At 38.2% G+C, this 13,986-nt stretch overlaps 1 long non-coding RNA gene across 3 annotated transcripts in view; it reads right to left on the bottom strand.

The window, feature by feature from the left end:
- Positions 1 to 13,986, bottom strand: part of LOC144246765 (uncharacterized) — a 22,575-nt gene continuing 8,589 nt past the window's right edge. For 2 of the 3 annotated variants that reach the window (XR_013340462.1, XR_013340461.1), the window contains one exon: positions 2,910 to 3,085. This is a non-coding gene — a long non-coding RNA (uncharacterized LOC144246765). Of the gene's footprint in view, positions 401 to 2,909; positions 3,086 to 13,986 lie in introns of those variants that run through there. The other variant, XR_013340463.1, reaches the window with a different exon arrangement.

Consider the following 13,986-nt stretch of genomic DNA (forward strand, 5'->3'; position numbering starts at 1 on the left):
CTGCAAATCTGGTTCTGAGGGATATGGTTTAGTGGTGGACTTGGCAGTGCTGAGTTAACAGTTGGACGCGATAATATCAAAAGTCTTTTCCATCCTAAAGGATTCTATGGTTCTGTTCAGTACTTCATCACAGTCCATGGACTCACTGCCCCTCATGTACAAATCTATGCAATTCCACTGCACAAGTCTCAAAGGCATTGAACAGAATTTTTTTTCCAACTCAACCAAAAATGTACCACTGTAAACTCCAGCAGTATTGTATTTTGGAACTGAAAATCCTTGTGAAACAGTATAATTCAAAATTTTTAAGTAGCAAGTGTCTTACATTTTGGAATGCAGTAACTAAATACAGATGTTCACATTCCAGCTGGGGCACTTGAGGCAATTTTTTTGATATGTTCTGAAAACAAACACCAAAACAAAAAAAATTATATGAGAAACAGCAGAATAGAATGTCTGAGTACACTCACATTTAAGAAATCGTCCATCACAGATGGGTTTGTTCCAAGCAAACTGTGGACTCCAAACAGGCAAGCATCTCAGGGTTACTAAATAGAACACATTCTGGGAAACTTCCAAACTGAGAAGCAAAGACAATGACTGAAGCTTGGGGACTTCTCATCATCACAAAAACATTTGAGTACAAAATCCCACTGCACTTTGGCACAAAACACTGAAGATGGTTTACACATACTCAACTTATCCTCAAAGTAGCACAACTGCTTTGGTGACAGTGGAGAACCTGAGATATCAACATGTTGCAAAGAAAAACTTCTGTCACACAGAATTTTTGATAAAAATGAAAGAGGTAGCAAGGAGCACAGCTGAAAAATGCAGTATGTCGACACACTACCAAAAGAAACAGAGTTAGATATGAAACACTTTTATAACAAGCTGACTACTGACAACGATACAGAAAGTAGGTGACAGCATTTCAAAGTCAAGACATTCTACATACTTGTTGATGTGTTTACAACATAGATGAAAGAGCAGCTTCAAGATTTCACAGAGACATTCAGTCTGACATGTTGACATTGATAAAGTTTTTAAAACATCTTCTCATATAAAGCCTCAAAGAAAACTTTGTAATTTGCATATTTAGTCCAGCTATTCACTAACCAACTCTTTCATGTTTTAATTCAGACCATACAGACCTACTGGTACATTTTGGGTTATGATGTTCAGAAGAGGATATATACATTTAAATACACAAAGAAAAGATGGAATGATCACTGGACTTCATCTACAGAAGAATTCAGGGTGTCATAATGGTCTGACAGTTCTGTGAGTCTTCTTCTGGAAGGTGGTATGTGTGTTTTCTGCTGGAACATTCTGTAGAAAACTGAAACCCCTGGCTTCTTATATATTTCGAAAGAGGACTTGGGAATTTATTAAATAGTCTAGCCCAGCATTATGATGTATGGTAGGGTTCTCCCTTCTCATTCTAGCAAACAGCATTGTAGTATTCACTTGAGATACTTTCCCTTTATGTGAAGTGATTTCAGCCCACATCTCCCATCTCATGAGTGAAAGCTCCAGTTACTCCATTATTGGGTTTTGTGATTCAAGCCTGCACCAGCTCTTTGAGGGTAAAACCACTTAATGTTGTATGGAATAATTAAACCTTATGTAGAAATAGCACATATGTTCCAATACCACTGTTTGACTCAGGAAGACCACCTTAGACTTGTGAGAGCCCCCCCAATATCAAATCACTGTGTTCCCCTAGCTACAAGAGAATACAGCCATTTGTTCTCTTGTCCAAATGTTTATTTAACCCAAAGGAATTAAACCCACTATATTTGGGAACCAAATACCCACTATAAATATGCAAAATATTTCTAGCGATATCAGTGATGTTTGGATCACATTTGCAAGAAAAGCCAAAAAGTCAAATCACTATTTAAAAGCAAAAAATTGTTCTCATGCTAATAACATTGAATTGCAGGAGTGGATTTTATATAGGTCTTTAAACTATTAAATTTATTATGAAAGAAACTAAAGATTAAAAACCCATGCCTTATCAGAATGTTTCTGCAAATCATACTAACTCACAAAAAAACATCCGCCTAACCTAAACTATTGCTCTAGCATTGCTAAATGTTACAAAGTGTGAATTTCAAGCGTTTAGTAGCCATTCGTAACTTCTTTGTACTTATTTAAGTGTTGTGCTTTCTTGTTAAACAAGGTAGATTTGCCACATCTAGGCAAATTACTTTACCATTTGGTCTTCATAAGCTGACTACAAAATACCCAAAGTGAAAATAATTTTTTTCATGAAAAGTCTTGTTTTCTTTGTTGAGAAGTTGCTGACAGATAAAATTCTCATGATATTCAGACAGTATTTTTATTTTTATATAAAAATAAAAATACAGAAATCCAGATCTTGTCACCTTGTTTTAGCTCTTTCTTCGGACTACCTCTGCAGAGCCAGAATGGCATGACCAAGGAGGCTGTAAGAATCCCCAAACTGAGCTGCTCCATGCAAAAAGCCATTAAAGTTCACTAGGACACCCCCTTTTTGAGACCTGTAGCTTTTACTTTTCCTTTCACCCTTCTGTTTTCTCCAAAGTGTGACCTATGGACTATATTCACAGTCTGTGCATAGACTGTGGAAGCAGAGGGATTTGAGGTAGAAACATTTCCTTGGGCAATAGAAGTGGTAACAGCAGGAGTACCAAGGAAAACAAAGTGTTAGGATAAATCTCCTCCTAACAAAAAAAAAAAAAAAAAATCACGAAAAAGATGTTCCTCATACTATATATATATGGGGAAGAATCTTTATCACTTGTGCTGCACAAGGTACAGAATATACATTAACAGAACTCAAAAATTAACTAAAACGCACAGTATTTGTTAAAAATAATAGTAATTAAAAACTGGAGCATGAGCAATAGAAATGCACTAAAATGTTAAGACAAAGCCTAGTAATCATGCAGTTTTAGAGCACATGTTTATCATGTTGCCAGTCAGAGCTGAGAGCTCTGCAAGGTGCTCCAGCCACTGCTTTCCAGATGCCAGAAGAGAGCAGAGGCACAAGGCAGTTATCCTGATGGAGCGGAGATCCATCACCACAAGAACAACTCTGCAATAAAACAGGAGACAGCAGAAAAGCAGAGGAAGTTTATTCAAAAACAAACAAACAAAAAACCAACCAAACAAAAAAAAAAAACCAACCAAAAAAACCCCACCAAACCAACCAACAAAAACAGGAAAAGTCTCCAAGAGTGGCTGTGGCTCCTGGGAGGGGCATCTAGACCCTGAAGCCCCAGCTTCTGTAGCACCTGCCTAGGTCAGCACCAAAAGAAAGATCTGGTTACATTTACTTACAGGTACTTCATGTTTCAAAAGTAAATTCCTATTTCTCCAAATGTATTCCAAGCTTTTAATCAAGGCTGTTACTATCGCTTCATGTCATCTGTTTCCCAAAGACTAAAGGGGATTTGTCTTTAGCTCATGGGTGTGCATTGTGACTATTTCAAGGGTTGGAAACACAGCTGGGGTGTCACCTGGTCCTTTTTATCTGATACTGAGGGCATGAAACATGCCTCCAGCACGAAACAGAGACCCCCATACATGGGAAGTCCAGAAACACAAGCACACACATGTACTAGCACATATTCTAAGACTATAAACTAATCTACAGTAATTATTTTAGGGAACAAGACAGCACAATTTCTCCTGTGAAACTACCACTGCAGCACATGCAGCCTGAAATCAGCATTTTAGCATTATTGCTTTCTTACCAATTAAACAGTTTTTCAATGTATCACTGAAAAGCAAGGAAATTCAATGACTTAGACTGATGTCTCTGTTACTACCACCTCACTTCTCTGATAGTAAATCATAGCTTTATTTTTAATGGTTATAACTAGTGATTCATTTGTTGATTTCTGGGAAGCCTACTGGCATCATAATTGCAGTGTGAGATTTTACCATACATGATGCTAATGTTAGGCAGTTTGGTTGGCTTTGTCTTTATATTTGGACAATTTTGTACAGATTCAAGATGATGTTTAAGGAATTTGTGCTTTAATTTGTTAAAACTGCCTTTTTGTCTGCTGAAGACTATTTCAAACAATATGGTGGACTAGAATAGAGTGAAGTCTGTTCTCCAGACTAAGACCACTTTCCATTGCTGACAGGACAGGTAAGTAAAAGCTAGTGAAATTAAAATGACACAGGAATTAAAACAGCACATTTTCACCTAAGGCAGGTTGAAAACAGAGTTTTCAACCTGGTAAAATCCTAATACTTAAGACTACTTCTGCTTTAAAATATCCAGTTGTTTTGAGACTTCCATAAAAATCTTGGGCCAAGTTGCTATCTTCAAGTGGAATATTCTTCTTATAAATTCAGCAAATTGTGGCTTCGCTTCAACGGTACTTCAGTAATTTCTAATTAATTCAGAACTAATTCATTCAGTCTTGTAGAAAAAGGCATTAAAATGAGATTTTTTTTTTTAGGTGCAGGATTTTTTAAAATTTCAGTTACATTTTTACATGATCTAAATTTTTCCTAGTTTTATATTAATAGTGAAAAATCTCAGCAACATTATTTGCTATTTTCATAAAAACAAGCCAACCTTCCTCTGATGATTTATATAGCTAGACAGTATGCAGCATGTATCTTAAGTCCTATAAAGCTGAAATTTGCACAAAATAGTATTTCTAGGTTATATTTTGATATTATACAAGGAATTGTTTGCCATATGTTTGGAGACGATTATAAAAGTACTATCCTCATATTAAATTGAGGACAGGGGTTTGCTACTTACATTATTTCTGTTCATATTTACCATTTCAAGTAATTTCTATTTTAAACATAAGAACCCTCAAGCAATATTTACAGAAATATTGGAAAAGAGAGGACAAACCCTGATACCAAACACAAAAGACAATGCTGCATTTCATTACTATAATTGTTGTGTTAAACCAAGCATCTATGTTAGTAACCTACCAGCTCTCAGGAAAAATAAATAAAATTTCATTCATATACATCCAGTTGGTCGGTTTAAAATTAATTTCTTTCAAAGAAGGTATCAGTTAACACCACAGAGGGTTTTTTGCCCCTTTGCAATGCTCTATAGTTCTGAACCACTAGCTGAAAATAGGACTTCAAGGCAGCGAAGGAGAGTATGAGATGAGTTCAGGAGCTTTCTGTTATTCTGCATCCATTGAATCATTAGTACTTCTGAAAGTCAAGAAAACTGGGTATTGTGTAAAATAGCTTAAGGGAACAGCTTCAGTACATTAAAACACAGTCCACAGGCAATTTTCTAAAAGAACTCTCCTTACCACAGTTCTGTCCTCCTTTTTAATATTTCAAACTAGATGCCTTAAGTGATATAGGTATTACTCTCCTTTCAGTATCACACTTCTCTTCCACAAACCGCTCTGGTGCGAGGGCCCGGTGCTACCGTCTGCAGGGGGCTCCCTGTGCCCACCGGGATGCTGCACAGCTCTGCCAGGGATGCTGCCAGCCGGGCACAGCGCAGATTTTCCCGTGTGCCTTTCCTCCTCCTCCTGCATGCAGCTGTGGAACCCTTCTCTCAGGGACCGTGAATCTCTGCTCCTCTGGTGGCAGCTCTTGAGAGGAAAGTGCAGCAGGCACAGGGAGGAACAAGGAGGAAATACAGTCTTCTCTATAATGCTAATTTAAGAGAAAGTATGCATGAAAAAGAGTAACTAAAGCCTAGAGTTTTGGGGTAGGGATGTGGTGGCTTTCAGAGTTTCAGTTTTTTGATTTTTATTTGTAACATCACCCATAGGGGTTAGTTTCTTTTTTTGCCAAACAACAAAAGTAAAAGAACCAGAGCTTTAAAAGCTAGAGTTCAAAAACATAAATACAAAGCCATAAATACATAAGACTTCTTCTGGGTTTAGAGTAGTAAATCCTTGTGTGCATGCATACTTGCAGATAAGTGGGCACAGTTTTACTTGTATGGAAAACTAAGTGCTAGATGAAAATAACTCTTCTCACATCAGTGACAACTTCAAAAATAATATAAATGCTACAAGAATAAAAGATATTACAAGAAATGTGTTTCAGAGTCAGTTTTCCAGCTCATTAATTCTGGGAGCTGATTCTCTTCTTTATCACCTTTTTTTAAACCACTGATGCCAAAATATGGGAAGCATGAATACCAGCAGCGTAGCAAAAAACAAACAAACACCACAAAAAACCCCTAACCTCTATTTTTTTAAAAAGAGGATCAGTGCATAGAAGCACAAACAAATCAGTTTTTAAAGCTGAATAAAATAGTATACTGTTCAAGAAATAGTGTATAACAGCATGTTTTCCTAAAATCATCTTTTAACTTGAAGAATTCAGTCTTGCTAAAACAGAAGGCCAGAAACAGGTGAATTTTTACTCATAGAAGATACACTAGATAAGAAATTCAGCAGTATCTAAGACCCCAGTAGTAATAGCACTGGAACAATGAAGTTACAATTGCCTGCAAACGGCATAGGAGACTGGAAAATCTAGCCTTGTGCACTGATTTAAATACAAGCCTGCATGTATGTTGTTAGATCATATTGGAAGTGACATTGTGTTAAGAGGTTTCAGCCATTGAAGTTGCACTGATGTGGGCTTGGGCAGGATTTGGCCCTGCCTATCACATTTATTATGCATGTGCTGCTCCCTCCCTTGTTTGCTCTAGCCTGACCTACTGGCTGTCCCTGCTGGCTGGGATGCTGACTTCATCCTTGACCCTGGCTTTCTTCCACACCCCAATTCTCCTGTGGCTGCACATTACTGCTCTCATTGCTTTAGCTATCTATTTTTTACCGTAATTTCATCCTCACTGAAGTCTCCCATTAAGAAATCTTATCATTTCAAGCTATCATCCAAGCTGTTTGCTTTCCTAATTTGAAATACTTGTATTTTGACCTTAATGTTTCTCAGTATAAGCACCCTGCAGAAACATTAAAATTAATCCTCTAAAGGCCAATTTTAATGTAAAATTATGTCAGTTTTCATCTTCAGCTATCCCTACCAGCTCTTCATTGTTTGCAGTATCTGTTAAAAAATGTCTCTCCTTGTTTTCCTCCATGGATTTTCTCCAGACTACCTTTTCAACTAAGGCTGGACTTTTCATTCCAGCTCTCCTTAGGAAGTAACTTTCATCAGAGCTGTGTGGATACCGAATGCCATCAGCTAAAACTGTTAAACACAGCTTTGTTTGCATTGTATATATGCAAATGCAGATAAAGTCAGCAGAGAATAAGGTCCCTTGGCCAGTGCTATGCAAGAATGCCCTGGGATAAACAGACCATCTTCAACACAATACCCCTAACTGTGCCCAAAGGATGTATTTTGGATAAAAATAAGAGGAAATTGAGTTTTCTGAGTTGAGAGGGAATGGTTAGGACACAAAGCCTGTGGCTATACAAATATTGAATATAATAGGGATCAGAAAGGCTGAGAGGCTACACCTTTCTTCTGGCATGAAAGGCAGTGTTCATAGTGGAAGGAGGCATTACAGTTGCCTTATTTCCTTCCCCTTACTCAAATCTCTGAAGGAAGACACCCTGCTAAGTTGTTTCCACAACAGCTTCACAGTCCTTGCTAGAAGAACAAACATGAAGACTTCAGCTCTCCCCAGCCACTCCAAATAAGCCCTGTAATGGTCCTGTGAGTTCTCACTCCATCATTAAGCACACCTGGCTCCAGTCTGTTCTGTCCTTTGTTAGAGTTTTACCAGCATTGTTCACAAAACTGCCTCTGCTATCTGTAAAAAATCCTTTTCTCACTCCTTCCATCCACTCCAATTGCTTTCCCATTTGTTTTCAAAATTCATATGATAATACCTGTTTCTGAGTGCTCCTCGTACTTTGATACAAATTTCAGTTAACAGAGGGTCAAATGAGAATATGAGAGATTTCAGTGACAGAGAGCAACGTCTGAGAATGCCATGGACTTGTATAAAAGTCAGTTTGCTAGCACATTTGTACCAAAACCATGGGCATTTCCACACCCCATGTTTGTTGAATACATGTATTAGTTACTAGGTAGCTGACAGCTCCTATGGGCAAAATATGAACAGCAATCATTGCCCCTTTCAGGGAATGCTAGTAGAAAATCTGTTCTCAGGCAAAATATCTGGAGTATTCCCTGTGCTACTTGTGAATTAAATTAATTTTCAGTTTTCTTCTTAGCATTAGATATTTTAGAAATGCCTATTAGACAACATCTCACATGTAAGTGTTTTGGGCTTGCTGCTTTCTTGAATAGTGACATAACTTTTCATCAATTTAACTCATAGTTTCCATATTTTGTAGCTGTAATAGGAAGCAGTTTCATAATGAGCACACATATTTCTGTGGCTGTACCATATGGTCCTGTGGCTTGCATACCACAGAGTGAAAAACAATTAAAACCAGAATGTAGTCACCAAAAGTCTCCCTGGAAAGCTCATGTGCAGCAAACCCCACTATTTGGAGCATGCTCACACCAAATTACAGCACTAAAATGTTTCCTCACTGAGGATATGTAAGGGATCCACAAACTCCAGAAATGGTGTTGTGTAGGAGGAATTTTGGAACAACTAATGTCCTATATGCCTCCCCACAAAAACCATATTACAGCAGAAAGCAAGCAACCAGATACAGGCACGGCAGTGTCACATAATAAAATATTCTAGGTGAGTTTCTTACTTAAAGGAACATTAGACGACTGAGGCACTTGAGGGCTCAGAAAAGTTCCTTTTTAAGTGAGTGTCCTGTCTATCCCAGATGCAGCCATATATGCTATTTGGTCTATTGCCTCACCTGTGTGGAGAGAGCTTGTCTGAGACACCTGAACACGTAACTTGATGACAAGCAGAACATGGCTCCCACTTATTTGCCAGAGGTCACAGTAGACTAGAAACATGGCATGTTTTTCCATGCAGGGAGGAAGAGAAGCAGAACTGCCTTTGCACATGATCACATCCTTGCCTTCCCTGTGCTGGAGCTTGAGAAAAGCCTTCTGCTGTATCCTGACACAGAGCTGTGCCTGTCACATGGGGCCAAAGCCACAGTAAACTTCAACATGTTCCTCTGCCAGTCCACAGAAGTTACCACCTCATTCTGGCATTAGAAAAGTCACCTCATTATAGTTTTTCCTATAATAATGAAACTGATTTTCGCTTCATCACCTGTAGATGACAGTAAAAAAAAAAAAAAAAAAAAAAAAAAAAAAGCCCAGACATTTGTCTTTAAAAATAAATGAATCAGTCAAGTCACAGCAAACTACTCACAAGAGAATTCATCCTTGGAATTTAATATAGAACAAGTTCTGCAGTGCACCAGTACACACTTAAAATAAAGCCTTTCTAAGGCATGTTATCCTCTCAGTGAAAAGGAAAACAAGCCAAAGCAAAAAACAACTGAAAAAAGGCTCTATATTCAAATTCAGTACTGTTATTCTGACAGTAGCTGGCAAGCACTGCAGTAGCACTGGAGGCAGCCGACTTGGAAATATAATTACTTTCAGTATGAGAGATTACAAGAAACCAATATTTTTTCTCAGATTTTAGTGTTTCTGCCCCAAGGAAAAATTGAAGTGGTAACAGGAGAAAGTTACAAGTATATCACAGTCCAGAGCAAGGAATTCTTCCAATTTACTGCTGGGCTGTGAGAGCCTAAAAGTTAGGTTGCCTAGTTGCCCAGACTAGGATATGTAGCAACTAATTTAAATTTCTGTATTTGCTTCCTTTGGCCAAAGAACCTTGGAGTCTGAACCAGCAGCACATAAAGTTATGTGCAAAGAGAGCTGCCAGGCTGGAAACACCTGGGTCAAAACCTACCTGCTCTGGAAGGCTTCCATGGAGAGTCTCTGCTGAACATCTTTGCTCTGAAGGACAGGAGTAAAGGAGAATCAAGGGGGGCATTTCTTCCTCAGTAAAATTCACCTATAATAATCTAGGCATAGTATAATCTTGGAATGCTGGGAGGGATCACCAGTGTGGGCAGGACCTGAGTAGGGCAGGGAAGAGATACCCCCACAGCCCTCTGTCACCTCCCTGGGCACAGGGACAGCCCAGGACATCAGCCCACAACAAAGCAGGGCTGGAGGGAGCAAAAGAGAAGGACTGAACATCACCAAAACCCAAGGCAGTGAGCCCAGGCTGGGCTGAAATAGGGAGGTGGGCAGGGTGGGGAGAGGCCCCAGGTGGGGCTGACCAGGCTCATCATTACTGTATTGAGATTTTTCTTTTTAATTAAACTCCAGAAAGTTATATAGTTATTACTCAAAAATTAATGCAATAACTACTTTAGGCATAGTGTTTTCAGGTCTTATTCAATGCTATAGAAATAAAATAAGTGGTTATACAAGCTAGCATGAAAAGTGTATATTTTTTTAGGAATTTTCTCATTCAAAACACCTGGTCACGTGTTAAAGGGCTGGAATTAATATACATTATTAAGTTTTGTTCTGACCATAATTATATCCACAGTGACTATGCAGAGTTTAAAATTTTCAGAATATCCTTTGCCTCTGTGGTTGGGTTATCTAAATCAGGATCCTGCCCATTTATACACACTCACAAACTCACTTATCTACCTAGCACGTGCTGCTAACAGCAGCACACAACCCAGCACCTCTGCCCAGAGGAGGCATTTTCTCCACCTGCTTCTCCCTGGTATTCTTTATAGTCTTCCTTAGGCACCTTCTTTTACTTAAAATTGTTTCAGTGTGTATGTTAAAAAAAAGGTATTAAATTTTCTGCCTTTCATCGGCATTTCTTGAAACCTAGTGATGGGGACAAGTTTTGTCCATTTTCTAGAAAGTGCCTCTGCAAAGGAGAAATGAATAAAGAAAACAGTATTTCATCTGGATAACCCAGTGTTTCCATTAGAATCACATAATATCTAATTATGTACTCCATAAATCTTCATATTTTGTTATGAAGCTCCTAATAACAAAGTCTGATAAATAGATTCTCTCCCTTGGCCACTAGCAATTGAGTAGAAAAAATACTTATTTATGAAGCTTTATTAATAAAATCTGAATAATTCAAACAGCTTCTTCAGTGAAGAAACGGCATATTCCTATTTGCATATAAATGAAATGATACTTTAGTGTCAGAGTGAAGAATTAAATAATATGAATTTTTACAGTGCAGTCTTGACAGCCTCATAAATATTATGGTCATAAGTTGCAGTTTCCTAAAAATCTCATTTTATCTTTTATTACAAAAATATGACCAAAGGGCCAAGTTCTACTCATTTTACATGTGTGAGTATTCCTAATGACAACACAATCATTCAGTAAGTGAGGTTACCACATTCAGCCTTATGTCAGCTACTAGAGCAAAAACACAGTGTTATCTACATATCTACTAGGAGACCAGAATCTCTTATTTAACCATGAAGAAATACTTGTGTGTTGATAAAATATAAAGAACAACAAAGAAAATTGTAGCTCTACATTCAAAGAGACAATATACAACATGAGAAAAGGAAAACCACACAGTTAATACACATAGGATGTCAGATTTGCTCTTAGTTACACAGGTACCAGTTTGGCCAAGACAAATATTCCTGTTAGGTGTAAGCAATTACAGAAGCTGCTGCAATTATAAGAACACCTGAATGGCTTCAAGTGGACTGTTGCTGCTGAGGAAAGCTTTGATTTTGTTTTCTTTTAAAGGTTGAAAAATCTTTGAAGCACAACCTAGACCAGCTATAGAGAGAGCTGAACTGGAGGAAGCACATTCTCCTAGAGGTCAAATAAAAGTGAGGGCCATGACACTACAAAAGAGACTTCTCAGAGAGGTGCAGTCTCAGCAGCTGAGACAAGGAGTGAATGCCTCCTCAATCTGTCAGTGATATTTTCCCAGCCACAGTGCTGTGCAAGTGGGACAAAATAGTCATATACAGATAAAGCACACATGGAAAGTAAAGTTAACTTGGGGTGGTAGGAGGAAAATAATCATTTATAGATGTTTTGGAGAGTTTACAAAGTACAGAAATTTATTTATAAAGGCTAAAGGAGACTATGGGAGTATATAATGTGATCTGTAAATTACAGGGAAGTGTATTAAACCCTGAACTAAAGCTGCTATACTCAAACACAACACAGCCTGTGTTTGGCTAGCCTGTGTTTGCCAGGGAGGCATTGGGTCTCAATCTGAAGACACCCAAAGCCAAGTAATCAATGATGGCCCTTAACTAGTCCAAGGAATACTTATTGTCAGTACTGAACTAGATGCTGAAAATTATTTATTTTGCTTGATTCCAGTTACTAGACATTATTACTTCTTATTTCAGTCTGGTAGGTTCAAATGTCCCTTACATTCAACATTCTTTTTGTGCATTTATGTATACAGTTATCAACTCACCTTTCAATCTTTTTGATTCATTGGGTAAGTTAAGGTTTTTAGTTCTTCAATTACATGACATTTTCTCTGACTCCTGATCATTCTCTAGCTCTTCTCTATACTCACTTTGTTTTTTCAGTATCCATCTTGCAATGTGAGCATCAGAACTGTACACACCAGTGGGCCATGCACTTTACACATACAGGTAAAAATTGTTACCATTAACAGCTGTGCTCTGCCTGCAAGTCAAGGTTTGCTACAGGCAAAAAAAAAAAAAAAAAATCCTTTGTGCTACAGCAAATTCATCAGCTTACTCAGCCTGGCCTTTTTCAACTTTTCCAATGTGTAGGAGAGCCTACATTCCTTATTAGGTATATATCAATAGATTTTATTAAAACATACTTTGAATGAAACCCAGTTTATAAAATTCCTCTGTCTTTACCTGAAGTAATTTTTATATCTATTTTTAACTGCATTTAAATAGGCTGTAGAGACTGTTATTTTGGTATGTTTTCTGACACCATAACAATTCCTGATATTTCAGATATAGCTGATCAGAAAATGCTGGCAGAGACAGTCACTGGCGCATCTGAGTGTATTACTCTAGGGCTGCACTCATCTGCATGTGAGAGCAAAGCTGGCAATCTCAGTTTTCCTGGTTAAGAAATGGAAATTGAAAAACAGAAAAAAGGACTTTAGTCCCATGGTTTTCAAATCAATCTCTTCATGTTAGTGCAAGACTCATGAGTCCTGAATAATTGAATTTGACAGTATTCCTAAAGGGCACAATAGCATGAAGATATGTGTCTCAACCTGGTGCCAAAGAGAGCAAACTTTTGCCATAGACTCATATTGCTAACAAAGAGTAATTAGAAGTAGGAAAGCACGTGCCATTTAGGCTAATGAAAACTGAATAGTACATTTAACAGTTTTTACTGTCATTAAAATTGAATTTTGTCTATATTTATAAATGTATACTTCTAATACTGACAGGGCAACAACTGCTTTTATTTGCTTATTTCTAAATAGCTTCTGACTTCGAATTCTAAGTTTCTAATTTATGAACAGATATTCTTGGCAGCAAGGGGATGTTAAGGATCTCCTGCCTCTGTTTGTGCTGGATACAATTCATCAATTACCTTCCCGGATCTTGCTTATTGTGTTTCTAAGGCTGGAGGATGGCACAAACAGGGAGGCTTCTAGTTTAATCGACCTAGCAAGTGGTTAATAGATGTGCTCTAGTGTCAGCACAGATTCCTTTAGGCCTGTCGGCAGACAGGAAAAGTTTGATTCAGCAGCAGATTCTGGCAGCAGTGGATGCAATCACACAGCAATGTTTGGATCCTTTCTTGGCGAGCTCCCAGATGTGGGTTTTGGCGACTGCTTGTCAGCCAGAGGGGACATTCTGCATGGGCCTGGCTTGTCATTTGGCTTCTCATCCTTCATTTCCAACCTAGAGATAAAGCCACAAGAGAAGGCAGTGCAGCAGTTTGGCTCACAGAGCATTAGATGTGCTACTTTGTCATTTTTAGTTGATGCAATTTCTTCTCTTTCCTTCTGAGCAGTTCCTGCTGTGGTGCAGGGTTGGAGCTGGATGCTCAGTGTTGAATGAGAAGATGGAGCCTTCTCTGCCCCACGAGTGAACAAGGAGTTTCTGCTTATCCAAGCCAACAGCA

This window comes from Lonchura striata, chromosome 9 (genome assembly GCF_046129695.1).
Source record: "Lonchura striata isolate bLonStr1 chromosome 9, bLonStr1.mat, whole genome shotgun sequence".
Classification (NCBI taxonomy): domain Eukaryota; kingdom Metazoa; phylum Chordata; class Aves; order Passeriformes; family Estrildidae; genus Lonchura; species Lonchura striata.